This window comes from Perna viridis, chromosome 11, assembly GCF_037379345.1.
Source record: "Perna viridis isolate PV_CMFRI_1.1 ecotype Kerala chromosome 11, ASM3737934v1, whole genome shotgun sequence".
Lineage (NCBI taxonomy): Eukaryota > Metazoa > Mollusca > Bivalvia > Mytilida > Mytilidae > Perna > Perna viridis.
The window spans coordinates 36,645,188-36,658,628 of record NC_142455.1 but is presented as its reverse complement, the minus strand read 5'-3'; the positions used below and the strand labels follow the sequence as shown (position 1 = coordinate 36,658,628).

Here is a 13,441-nt window from a genome sequence, read left to right as displayed (position 1 = left end):
GCTACTATTATTCTACGGCACACAAAATATGTGTTTCCAGTATTACACTTTAAAAAAAGGTAGGTAAGTAAGGATTTGTTCACTTTATATTTACATTACGTCTGTGGAAGAATTATCCTGATTTAAACAGTGTTACTGAAAAGTTAGGCTACTTTAAATTTAGCTGAAAAAATAGGATGAGTAGGGTAATGGGAAACACCTATCTTTTTTAATTTGACCTAAACAAACAATATTTCATAATGTATACAATAATACAGATTTTTCCAACTGTTGTGACTCAGGGTCAGATGTCGAGGGTGGGGTGACAGATCCAAAAGAAAATAAATGAAAAAGGGGGAGGCTATACTTTGCTCATTTCTGCCAAATATCATGTAATATTAATTTATCAGAAATTTTTATAGCTGTAGCTACAGTATATTGTTTAAGCTGTATCAAAGCAAACAATTGTTATACTATACTAGGTAAACTACAATGGCACTTTATCAGATGCTCGGTAAAATCAGTTTTGCTGCATCAAAAATGTACTTCTTCACATGAAGTGTATTATGCCTATTGTGACCAAATATATGAGGTGTCATTGCTGGGTAAAAGTGTTAAGGATTTTGAGACTTCAAATGCCTACCATATATTGCCATTTGGTCTTTATTATAAATTAAGCATTATTATAAAGTTAAAGTCATATACTCAATGTTTTATGATATATTAATCATAGTTAGCAAACTAAGATAACAATGTCAAAATAACGACAAATAAATACCTCTCTGATAGAAAATTAAAACAGCCAGTAATATATATTCATGTGCACTTTAATCGTGGTGGCGGCTTAGAATGGGGAAAAACATAATCAAAAGTAATAATAATCTTAATTGGCACAAACATAATTACAATATTTGACAAAGGCTCCAGTTTTAACAACAGAATACTGTTCTAAAATAAGGTCAATTGTTTATATAATTACAAGATACTTTCAATAAAGTTTACAAACTACTGCTTAAATAACGATAGAGAAAATCATTACTTAATCAGCTGAAATAATAATACATACCTTGTCTTTTCAACCACAGTTTGTGCTAAAAACTAAGGCTTACTCCCAACTTATGTTGCTACAAGATTGAAGTCATCACTACAAAGGTTTTATGGCCGTCATCATGAACTCTTGGATCGTTACGGTGTATCCATCTGCGCCATGAAAACTGATTTGTTCAACGTGTCATAATTTTCCTCTCCTCTTTCGTCTGTCACGTACTTGACTTTTTATGAGCAACTCCGCGGATGTTTCTAGAAAAGCAGAGGACGCTTACCCTACTGGTGCACCTGGTCCATGCTCCCAGTTTTTAGTGGAGTCCGAGTTGCTCATTTGCTTTTGTTACTTTGTATGTATGATTTTAGTTACTCTATGATCTTTGTTGTGAATGTCTGTTTTCCATGTCTGGTCTTTATCCCTGGATTACATTCTTTTGATTACCGCTATAACCTTGGTTCCCTTGATTACTCTCTCCCAGGATACATAACTTGTCGTAACCAAAATTCTAACATTAGTTTTTCATTACACAAATGTTTTATTTAAAGTCTGAAAATGAAATGAAATACCATTTAGAATAAATTAATTTTATCAGTACTACCTCCCTTGACATACATTTTGTAACTTCAGTTCAGATATTATCATATCAAATAATTCTGTTCAGTTTTAGATCAGTTGATGTAAATTGATACAAAGATATTGTTAGAAAGTATGATTTTGTGTGAAACAAACTTTAAAAAAACAAATCTGATAAAAAATAGAGTATATTTTTGCTATATACCTAAAGAAAACACTAGTAGTTCGCTGGTATAAATCCAAATCAGTAATCCATTCTACGTGTAAATGGTCTGACATTTTCATCAAGCACTAACATTGGACAAGACTGTTCAGAAAATTATCATTTCCCACATCGTTCTCCAGAATAATAATATTATTAAATAAAATTAGCATTGGTACTACTATAAAGGATATTAAGTCCATCACACGAGCACTGTGACCTTTTCCTTAGTAACCATTTTAGTTCCTTTTCATTTATTTCCTTGTTTTGTCTATTCATAGTCACATTTTCTGATTGATAATACAAACTCATTGTAAATAATAACAATGACTTGTATTATGTCAATAGTTGTGCTTAATTCTCTAAAAGTATACCTAATCTTCACCTTCTATATCAGTTCTAAGTACCTTTCACTCTGCAGGTTTTAAGAGTCTGAAAGAGAAATGTTTCAGATTTCTGTACACAAATGATATCTGTAAGGTTATCAATATTACCTCCGTTGTCACACATCTTGTTCAGGAAGTCCTGATGCAGGCTTAACACGAGTGGTTCTTTTAACAGATAAATAATTTAATGTCTGTCCTACAAAATATTGAATTCACTTTAGTCAATTAACTCAGATAACAATGTCAAAATTACGAGAAATAAATACCTCTCTGGTAGAAAATAAAGGACATCTTGGACAGGTTTTCTGTCATTAAATATTAGAACAAATCTCTTCTAACAATGCCTTAGATAACTTATATATGTATATATATTTGTATGAACTGACTACATGTATGTACGAACTGACTACATGTATGATGTTCATGTTTAACATTGGAACAACCAGCAATATAAATATGGTCTCTCACAGAAAGAACATTTGTCCGTAAAATTACATGTCATAATAGATTGGTCAATCTATAAATGATTGTATCGGATTTCTATTGGTCAAGAGTGTAAGATCGATTTATCTCTGATGTGCATGCATGATACATGCGTGATCATGTACATGCATTCATCTGATTGGTAAATTGTTACATGATCCTGGGTTATTGGGTTACAACAACAGATGACCCTCGCGGTCAGTCGCCGTACAAATTCCCAAGGATCAAGTCTGTATTTAGCAAATGTTGGCACCTTTAACTGGTAGCGGAAAACTCACAGTGTAGGCTTAGAATGGGAGATAAACAGAATCCATAATAACAATAATATTAATTGGCACAAACATATTTACAATAATTTACAAATGCCGTGGTTTTAATAACATGCTAACAGTATGAACAGAATGCTGTTCTCATAGAATGTCAATTGTTTACATGATTACAAAACACTTCCGATAAAGTTGACAAACTACTGCATAAATATCAATGGAGAAAATGGCTACTTAATGAACTGTAATCTCTTGTGACAGTATTTTAGACCTTTTTATAACCCTTATGTAAAGCAAATCTATTCATCAAAGGTTTAACTGTCTTGTTATTTATATGATATCACTGCTTTATGATATTTTTTTCTTCAACATTTTGTATACAGGTATTTACAAGCATTCCTTACAGCTTACTTAACACGTTGTTTACATCCAAAGTCTTTATTGCTGTAATTTCAAATCTGTTTGAAAATCATGATGTCATTAAATTAACTAACTACATGTTTTAATTTAACATTTAACCTTGGAAAAAATTCTTACTACAATCACTAAAAACTAAAGCCTATCCTCCAAATACATACCTTGACTTTTAAACCACAGTTTGTGATAAAACTAAGGTTTACTCCCAGGATTCATAACTTGTACGAACCACAGTTCTAATGTAAATTTTTATTACACAGAATATGTATTTTAAAGTCTGAAAAAGAAATGAAATACTATTTAGAATACATACTCCAGTATAAAAGATACAAATGAAATATGATATCATTAATGTTATCAGTATTACCTCCCTTGACATATACTTGTGACTTCAGATCAAATTTTCTTATATCAAATAATTATTTTCTGTTGTTCTGACATTTACTTAACAAAACCAAAAAGACTATGGTGTAAAGACAGAAAGATATTATAACCAAATCATGGTTCCAAGAAAACTTTGGTCAAAGTTGACAAAAAAGAATTATTCATCAAACTGTAAGAACAAGCCTTTTCTATCATTGCTTTTGACAGTCAAGTATTTATAACTGTTGACATCTTATCCAATATAACTTCATGTATTTTCTTCAACTTAGATATATTTACATTTATTCCACATAGCGTGTTTATGATGTTATCATCAACTGTCATTCACATTACAGTTCATAGCTAATGAAACATCTTTCAAACATCAACAAACTTAATTAGATTTATGGAAGTTATTTGACCTTGAAACATCTTTTTTTTTTTGTTAAGTGATTCTGAATAATTTTACCAGTCTTTCAACGTTCCATACCACTTCCAGTAATAACATGTACCGCTGCCCTCTAATGCCACATTATGCAAATAACTTCCGTGAATTGTCTCTGCCTTTCCCTTTACTTGTACTTGTAAAATTCCTCATCCTTCCTTGGTTACAGTTTGATTTCAGCAATTCTTTTTACTGAAAATTGTACAATATACAGTCTGAGATCCTTTGGTGTGAAAAAATTAAAGGATATTGTTAGAAAATAAGGTAAAGTGAAGACAAAGTATAATTTTGGGTGAGACAAACTTAAAAAAAACAAATATAATAAAAAAAAATAGACACAAATATATGTTAGCTATATACCAAAAGAAAATAGTGTGCATGTATAAATCCAAATCAGTAATCCATTCTACATGTATTTGGTGTGACTTTTGAATCAAGCACTGTCATGGAACCAAGCTGTTCAGAAAATCATCATTTCGTATATTATTCTCTAGAATAATGTTATTAAATAACATTAGCATTGGTACTACTATAAAGGATATTAAGTCCATCACACGAGCACTGTGACCTTTTCCTTAGTAATCATTTTAGTTCCTTTTCATGTATTTCCTTGTTTTGTCTATTCATAGTCACATTTTCTGATTGATAATACAAACTCATTGTAAATAATAACAATGACTTGTATTATGTCAATAGTTGTGCTTAATTCTCTAAAAGTATACCTAATCTTCACCTTCTATATCAGTTCTAAGTACTTTCCACACTGCAGGTTTTAAGAGTCTGAAAGAGAAATGTTTCAGATTTCTGTACATAAATGATATCTGTAAGGTTATCAATATTACCTCCGTTGTCACACATCTTGTTCAGGAAGTCCTGATTCATGCTTAACACGAGTGGTACTTTTAACAGATAAATAATTTAGGTCTGTCCTACAAAAATATTGAATTCACTTTAGTCAATTAACTCAGATAACAATGCCAAAATAATGAGAAATAAATATCTCTCTAAAAGAAAATAAAGGACATCTTGGACAGATTTTCTTTCATTAAATGTTAGAACAAATCTCTTCTAACAATGCCTTAGATAACTTATATATGTATATATATGTATGAACTGACTACATGTATGTACGAACTGACTACATGCATGATGTTCATGTTTAACATTGGAACAACCAGCAATATAAATATGGTCTCTCACAGAAAGAACATTTATAGGAAAATAAAAGAATTTTTGTCCGTAAAATTACATGTCATAATATATTGGTCAATCTATAAATGATTATATTGGATTTCTATGGATCATGAGTGTAAGATCCATGTATCTCTGATGTGCATGCATGATACATGCGTGATCATGTACATGCATTCATCTGATTGGTAAATTGGTACATGATCCTGGGGTTATTGGGTTACAGCAACAGATGACCCTCGCAGTCAGTCGCCGTACAAATTCCCAAGGATCAAGTCTGTATTTAACAAATGTTGGCACTTTTTAATTGGTAGCGGAAAACTCACAGTGTAGGCTTAGAATGGGAGATAAACAGAATCCATAATAACAATAATATTAATTGGCACAAACATATTTACAATAATTTACAAATGCCGTGGTTTTAATAACATGCTAACAGTATGAACAGAATGCTGTTCTCATAGAATGTCAATTGTTTACATGATTACAAAACACTTCCGATAAAGTTGACAAACTACTGCATAAATATCAATGGAGAAAATCACTACTTAATGAACTGTAATCTCTTGTGACAGTATTTTAGACCTTTTTATAACCCTTATGTAAAGCAAATCTATTCATCAAAGGTTTAACTGTCTTGTTATTTATATGATATCACTGCTTTATGATATTTTTTTTCAACATTTTGTATACAGGTATTTACAAGCATTCCTTACAGCTTACTTAACACGTTGTTTACATCCAAAGTCTTTATTGCTGTAATTTCAAATCTGTTTGAAAATCATGATGTCATTAAATTAACTAACTACATGTTTTAATTTAACATTTAACCTTGGAAAAAATTCTTACTACAATCACTAAAAACTAAAGCCTATCCTCCAAATACATACCTTGACTTTTAAACCACAGTTTGTGCTAAAAACTAAGGTTTACTCCCAGGATTCTTAACTTGTACGAACCACAGTTCTAATGTAAGTTTTTATTACACAGAATATGTATTTTAAAGTCTGAAAAAGAAATGAAATACTATTTAGAATACATACTCCAGTATAAAAGATACAAATGAAATATGATATCATTAATGTTATCAGTATTACCTCCCTTGACATATACTTGTGACTTCAGATCAAATTTTCTTATATCAAATAATTATTTTCTGTTGTTCTGATATTTACTTAACAGAACCAAAAAACCCATGGTGTAAAGACAGAAAGATATTATAACCAAATCATGGTTCCAAGAAAACTTTGGTCAAAGTTGACAAAAAAGAATTATTCATCAAACTGTAAGAACAAGCCTTTTCTATCATTGCTTTTGACAGTCAAGTATTTATAACTGTTGACATCTTATCCAATATAACTTTATGTATTTTCTTCAACTTAGATATATTTACATTTATTCCACATAGCGTGTTTATGATGTTATCATCAACTGTCATTCACATTACAGTTCATAGCTAATGAAACATCTTTCAAACATCAACAAACTTAATTAGATTTATGGAAGTTATTTGACCTTGAAACATCTTTTTTTTATTGTTAAGTGATTCTGAATAATTTTACCAGTCTTTCAATGTTCCATACCACTTCCAGTAATAACATGTACCGCTGCCCTCTAATGCCACATTATGCAAATAACTTCCGTGAATTGTCTCTGCCTTTCCCTTTACTTGTACTTGTAAAATTCCTCATCCTTCCTTGGTTACAGTTTGATTTCAGCAATTCTTTTTACTGAAAATTGTACAATATACAGTCTGAGATCCTTTGGTGTGAAAAAATTAAAGGATATTGTTAGAAAATAAGGTAAAGTGAAGACAAAGTATAATTTTGGGTGAGACAAACTTAAAAAAAAAATATAATAAAAAAAATAGACACAAATATATGTTAGCTATATACCAAAAGAAAATAGTGTGCATGTATAAATCCAAATCAGTAATCCATTCTACATGTATTTGGTGTGACTTTTGAATCAAGCACTGTCATGGAACCAAGCTGTTCAGAAAATCATCATTTCGTATATTATTCTCTAGAATAATGTTATTAAATAACATTAGCATTGGTACTACTATAAAGGATATTAATGTCATCACACGAGCACTGTGACCTTTTCCTTAGTAATCATTTTAGTTCCTTTTCATGTATTTCCTTGTTTTGTCTATTCATAGTCACATTTTCTGATTGATAATACAAACTCATTGTAAATAATAACAATGACTTGTATTATGTCAATAGTTGTGCTTAATTCTCTAAAAGTATACCTAATCTTCACCTTCTATATCAGTTCTAAGTACTTTCCACACTGCAGGTTTTAAGAGTCTGAAAGAGAAATGTTTCAGATTTCTGTACATAAATGATATCTGTAAGGTTATCAATATTACCTCCGTTGTCACACATCTTGTTCAGGAAGTCCTGATTCATGCTTAACACGAGTGGTACTTTTAACAGATAAATAATTTAGGTCTGTCCTACAAAAATATTGAATTCACTTTAGTCAATTAACTCAGATAACAATGCCAAAATAATGAGAAATAAATATCTCTCTAAAAGAAAATAAAGGACATCTTGGACAGATTTTCTTTCATTAAATGTTAGAACAAATCTCTTCTAACAATGCCTTAGATAACTTATATATGTATATATATGTATGAACTGACTACATGTATGTACGAACTGACTACATGCATGATGTTCATGTTTAACATTGGAACAACCAGCAATATAAATATGGTCTCTCACAGAAAGAACATTTATAGGAAAATAAAAGAATTTTTGTCCGTAAAATTACATGTCATAATATATTGGTCAATCTATAAATGATTATATTGGATTTCTATGGATCATGAGTGTAAGATCCATGTATCTCTGATGTGCATGCATGATACATGCGTGATCATGTACATGCATTCATCTGATTGGTAAATTGGTACATGATCCTGGGGTTATTGGGTTACAGCAACAGATGACCCTCGCAGTCAGTCGCCGTACAAATTCCCAAGGATCAAGTCTGTATTTAACAAATGTTGGCACTTTTTAATTGGTAGCGGAAAACTCACAGTGTAGGCTTAGAATGGGAGATAAACAGAATCCATAATAACAATAATATTAATTGGCACAAACATATTTACAATAATTTACAAATGCCGTGGTTTTAATAACATGCTAACAGTATGAACAGAATGCTGTTCTCATAGAATGTCAATTGTTTACATGATTACAAAACACTTCCGATAAAGTTGACAAACTACTGCATAAATATCAATGGAGAAAATCACTAATTAATGAACTGTAATCTCTTGTGACAGTATTTTAGACCTTTTTATAACCCTTATGTAAAGCAAATCTATTCATCAAAGGTTTAACTGTCTTGTTATTTATATGATATCACTGCTTTATGATATTTTTTTTCAACATTTTGTATACAGGTATTTACAAGCATTCCTTACAGCTTACTTAACACGTTGTTTACATCCAAAGTCTTTATTGCTGTAATTTCAAATCTGTTTGAAAATCATGATGTCATTAAATTAACTAACTACATGTTTTAATTTAACATTTAACCTTGGAAAAAATTCTTACTACAATCACTAAAAACTAAAGCCTATCCTCCAAATACATACCTTGACTTTTAAACCACAGTTTGTGCTAAAAACTAAGGTTTACTCCCAGGATTCTTAACTTGTACGAACCACAGTTCTAATGTAAGTTTTTATTACACAGAATATGTATTTTAAAGTCTGAAAAAGAAATGAAATACTATTTAGAATACATACTCCAGTATAAAAGATACAAATGAAATATGATATCATTAATGTTATCAGTATTACCTCCCTTGACATATACTTGTGACTTCAGATCAAATTTTCTTATATCAAATAATTATTTTCTGTTGTTCTGATATTTACTTAACAGAACCAAAAAACCCATGGTGTAAAGACAGAAAGATATTATAACCAAATCATGGTTCCAAGAAAACTTTGGTCAAAGTTGACAAAAAAGAATTATTCATCAAACTGTAAGAACAAGCCTTTTCTATCATTGCTTTTGACAGTCAAGTATTTATAACTGTTGACATCTTATCCAATATAACTTTATGTATTTTCTTCAACTTAGATATATTTACATTTATTCCACATAGCGTGTTTATGATGTTATCATCAACTGTCATTCACATTACAGTTCATAGCTAATGAAACATCTTAATTAGTTTTATGGAAGTTATTTGACCTTGAAACAACTTTTTTATTGTTAAGTGATTCTGAATAATTTTACCAGTCTTTCAATGTTCCATACCACTTCCAGTAATAACATGTACCGCTGCCCTCTAATGCCACATTATGCAAATAACTTCCGTGAATTGTCTCTGCCTTTCCCTTTACTTTTACTTGTAATATTCCTCATCCTTCCTTGGTTACAGTTTGATTTCAGCAATTCTTTATACTGGAAATTACAATATGCAGTCTGAGATCCTTTGATGTGAAGAAATTGAATGATATTGTTAGAAAGTAAGGTAAAGTGAAGACAAAGTATGATTTTGGGTGAAACAAACTTACTAAAAACAAATATAATAAAACGTAGACACAAATCTATGTTAGCAATATATCAAAAGAAACTAGTGGCCACCTTTACCAGGTAGATTTACCTGAATTGCCTTATATTGAAATTCCTTTATTACCTGTACTTTTCCCTCCAATTTCTTGTCAATGCACTATTACACGTCAAGCAGTACAGAAGCAATTTTGGAACAAAATGGGTTTTACCTAGACTTTCTGCAAATTTATTATGATTCTGTGCATCTTATTTTTGGAATGAAGGTATTATGATGTAACCAGTCAGTATTAAATGAGCTGCTGTGTGCCTGTATTATTTATTATCATCATGTGTTATGTACAATCAGACCCCTACACCCTCATGTGAGGGTCTCATCTCAACTATAGATTGTCCTTAGTATCTGAGACATCTAATAAAGAATCCTTTTAACTACTAAGGAGTGTCATTGTGTTTTACGTCCAATTACTCCCGATTGCACTGAGTAACACCTTTATTTCTAATAATGCTTTATATAAGTGATAAAAAATTATGTATTCTTTATATTTCATATTGACGTCAAATCTGTAAAAGAGAAGAATTTCGTGATATTAATCATGGAAACTTTTCTATGTAAAGAAAAATAATTTTGCTTAGTTTATCAGTATTATCACCTTTAATGAGACGTAATAATAGATCAGATGAATATTTCATCCCTTAATACACAATTCTTTTATAATAAATATTCCACCAAATTATAGTCAATGATAACATGTCAGTATACTAATGATAAATTCACAACTTAATGTAGCAGATGACAAATTTGGTAATTCAGTGAACAGTAACAGCCTATTTTGTCTATCCCGGAGTTGATTTTTATGGGAAACTCCGCAGGTCTTCTACAAAATCAGAGGATGATGACCGGTGCATCTGATCCATGCTTCCAGTTTTTTTTTAAGGAGTGAGTTGCTCATTTACTTTTGTTACTTTGTATGTATTATTTTGGTTGTTTATATTCTTTGTTATGTTTGTCTGTTTTCCATGTCTGATATTTGTCCCTGGATTACATTCTTTTGATTTTCGCTAGAATCTCGAATCCTTGAATATACTTAAAAGAAATATAAAAACAGGAGATGTGGTATGATTGCCAATGAGGCAGTCCTCCTCCAGAAGCCATGCAACAAATCACCACACGGTCTTCAATGATACAATGTTAGGTAAAACTCATGCCATTTAACAAGTTTCAAATGCCCCGAAATAAATAAAGTGAAACTATTTAAAAAAGAAGAAAATCGATCGTATGTTTAAAAAAAAGAAATAACAATGAACATAAAAAAAACAACCACTGGACTACAGGTTCCTGGCTTGGAACAAGCACAATAAGTATGTTGCAGGGTTAGAACAAGCCTGAGCCTTCCCTAACCTGGGACAGTGGTGGGAAAATACAACAATAAAACAAACTACAAATATCAGATTTAACTCTAGAGATTGATGCACAATACAACCACATTATCAAAAAGGACAAAAATGACAAGCTGTACATGTATCTACCACCAAGGAGTACTTGCTTTTTCTGTAAGCTACTGATAAACACATCAGAATATATCATGTCTTCTGAATATATTGGATGAATAGATAGTTTAAAGGATTTCTCCTTAGAACAGCTTGGTAAAGGCCAGAAAAATACAATAATCAATGGTCCTAAATTTACATTTACTGTAAACATTTATTATTTATTTTCACAGTTGCTAATTTTTCCGGATTCTGTCAAGTGAACATATTAGCTGGTATCAGTTTTCGCTGACTGAAAAATGTTTGGCGTAATATAATGTTAAAAAATCAATTTTGTGGGTACCATTTTTCACACTTTTATTTCACCCCGAAAAATAATTCTTTAACAGATTGTCTTTCTGCCCAGTATTTAGAGTTCAGTGGAGTTAAGGAGTATTTTATCAGCCTTCATGAACTTGGCTGGTACTGTTAATACAGAAGTCAGGGACCCAAGCATGTGCCGTGTCCTGTAGATCAATCACTGCTGCAAAAAGATTGAGGTACATGTATTTCATAATAATAATAAGAAGAAAAATAAATGAAATATATATAGGTAACCCTTCTCTTTTAGATACTTGTTGAAAATAGAAACAATCACTGGTCAGAACTGCGCCCTGATTTTATGACACCATGACACAAGTAAGTTTGCAAACGAACAGAGAGGGAAATTCAGAGTTTTAAGACATGCATTTTTGAGGTTCATAAATTAACAAATAGAAAGGGAGAATAAAGATAAGATTTATTTCTTTAATTTTAAAATTTTCTCTGATATGAACGTGAAGTATTACCCTCCTAGATTTAGCCATTACAGAGTGTTCAAACGTATGAGGGTACAAAGACTAAGGTCCCAACAAAAATCCAAACAATCATGATAAACAATGTTTACGAAATAGATATTTCCCTGGAGTTATGAGTTGTTGAATCATATTGTAGCCACTGGAGAAAAAAACCTTTGTAGAGATTGAAAGTATGTGCTCTGACATCTCGCTCTCCAGACCTGTTACAAATAATTAGTATGGCTTTAGTACTTTGAAATTAGTCATGTGTCTTTCCAACAGGATGTTAATTTTTACATGTATACTTTCTTGGGTACTTGGAAAGTGTTGTTATATCCAAAAACTTAAACTAAATAACGTAGGAATCAATAATACCACAAAAACGTATGTAATTGAGGTTGTCAAATATATACACCTGGTTTTCGGGAAAAAGACAGGTTTTCGGTAATTCGGGGTTCCATATCACATGGCGCATCTTTTATTTCGTGGTTGATTTCACATCCCCGTCGAAAACACATGCAAGACCATTCAACAAAACAAAAAATAGTACATTCGTAGATTATGAATCTGGAAACTTACTTGCTAAGCATATGGCATCTTTTGTTTACAGTTTCGTGAGTTCTTGCAGGGGAGTTCATAGATGGTTCTTGTCAAATCAAACTGAAATCTACCATGTTTGTATCATGTGATTTAACACGTGTCCATTTAATATCTCAAGACCAAAAAAACATTATCCTAAAAACGCACTTAAACGGCCTAGATATAACCTAAAGCCCAAAAAAATGTACAATAAACAAAGCACCATAAAGTTCTAGAGATATAGCTAAGGACCAATAGAAATTTTTAACTAGAAAGCACCAAAACGTTCATAAGTCTTACTAAGAACCCCACTACAAATACAGTGAGCAACGTACAGTAATGTAATTGAAATGTTTCTTAAATATATATCTTAAAATGTCTTTATTTACCAGGTAGTGTAAATTAAAACAGTAATCAAGGGAACCAAGGTTATAGCGGTAATCAAAAGAATATAATCCAGGGACAAAGACCAGACATGGAAAACAGACACACACAACAAAGAACATAAAGTAACTAAAATCATACATACCAAATAACAAAAGTAAATGAGCGACTCGGACTCCACTAAAAACTGGGAGCATAGACCAGGCGCACCGGTAGGGTAAGCGTCCTCTGCTTTTCTAGAAACACCCTCCGAGTTGCTCATAAAAAGTCAAATCCGG

General features: G+C 31.3%; 1 long non-coding RNA gene across 2 annotated transcripts; it reads right to left on the bottom strand.

Moving 5' to 3' along the window:
• Positions 1-1,587: 1,587 nt before the first annotated feature.
• LOC148603951 (uncharacterized) lies at positions 1,588-12,940 on the bottom strand. Of its 2 annotated transcripts, none has more exons than XR_015916492.1 (10): positions 12,780-12,940; positions 9,619-9,786; positions 8,967-9,083; positions 7,608-7,665; positions 6,913-7,080; positions 6,241-6,357; positions 5,002-5,088; positions 4,184-4,351; positions 3,513-3,628; positions 1,588-2,381 (listed from the first exon to the last, which is right to left on the bottom strand). It is a non-coding gene; the product is annotated as an uncharacterized LOC148603951 (long non-coding RNA). The 2 variants fall into 2 exon arrangements; XR_015916493.1 differs by lacking the exon at positions 5,002-5,088 and adding an exon at positions 4,882-4,939 and having other exon boundaries at positions 1,588-2,231.
• Between the last annotated feature and the right edge of the window lie 501 nt (positions 12,941-13,441).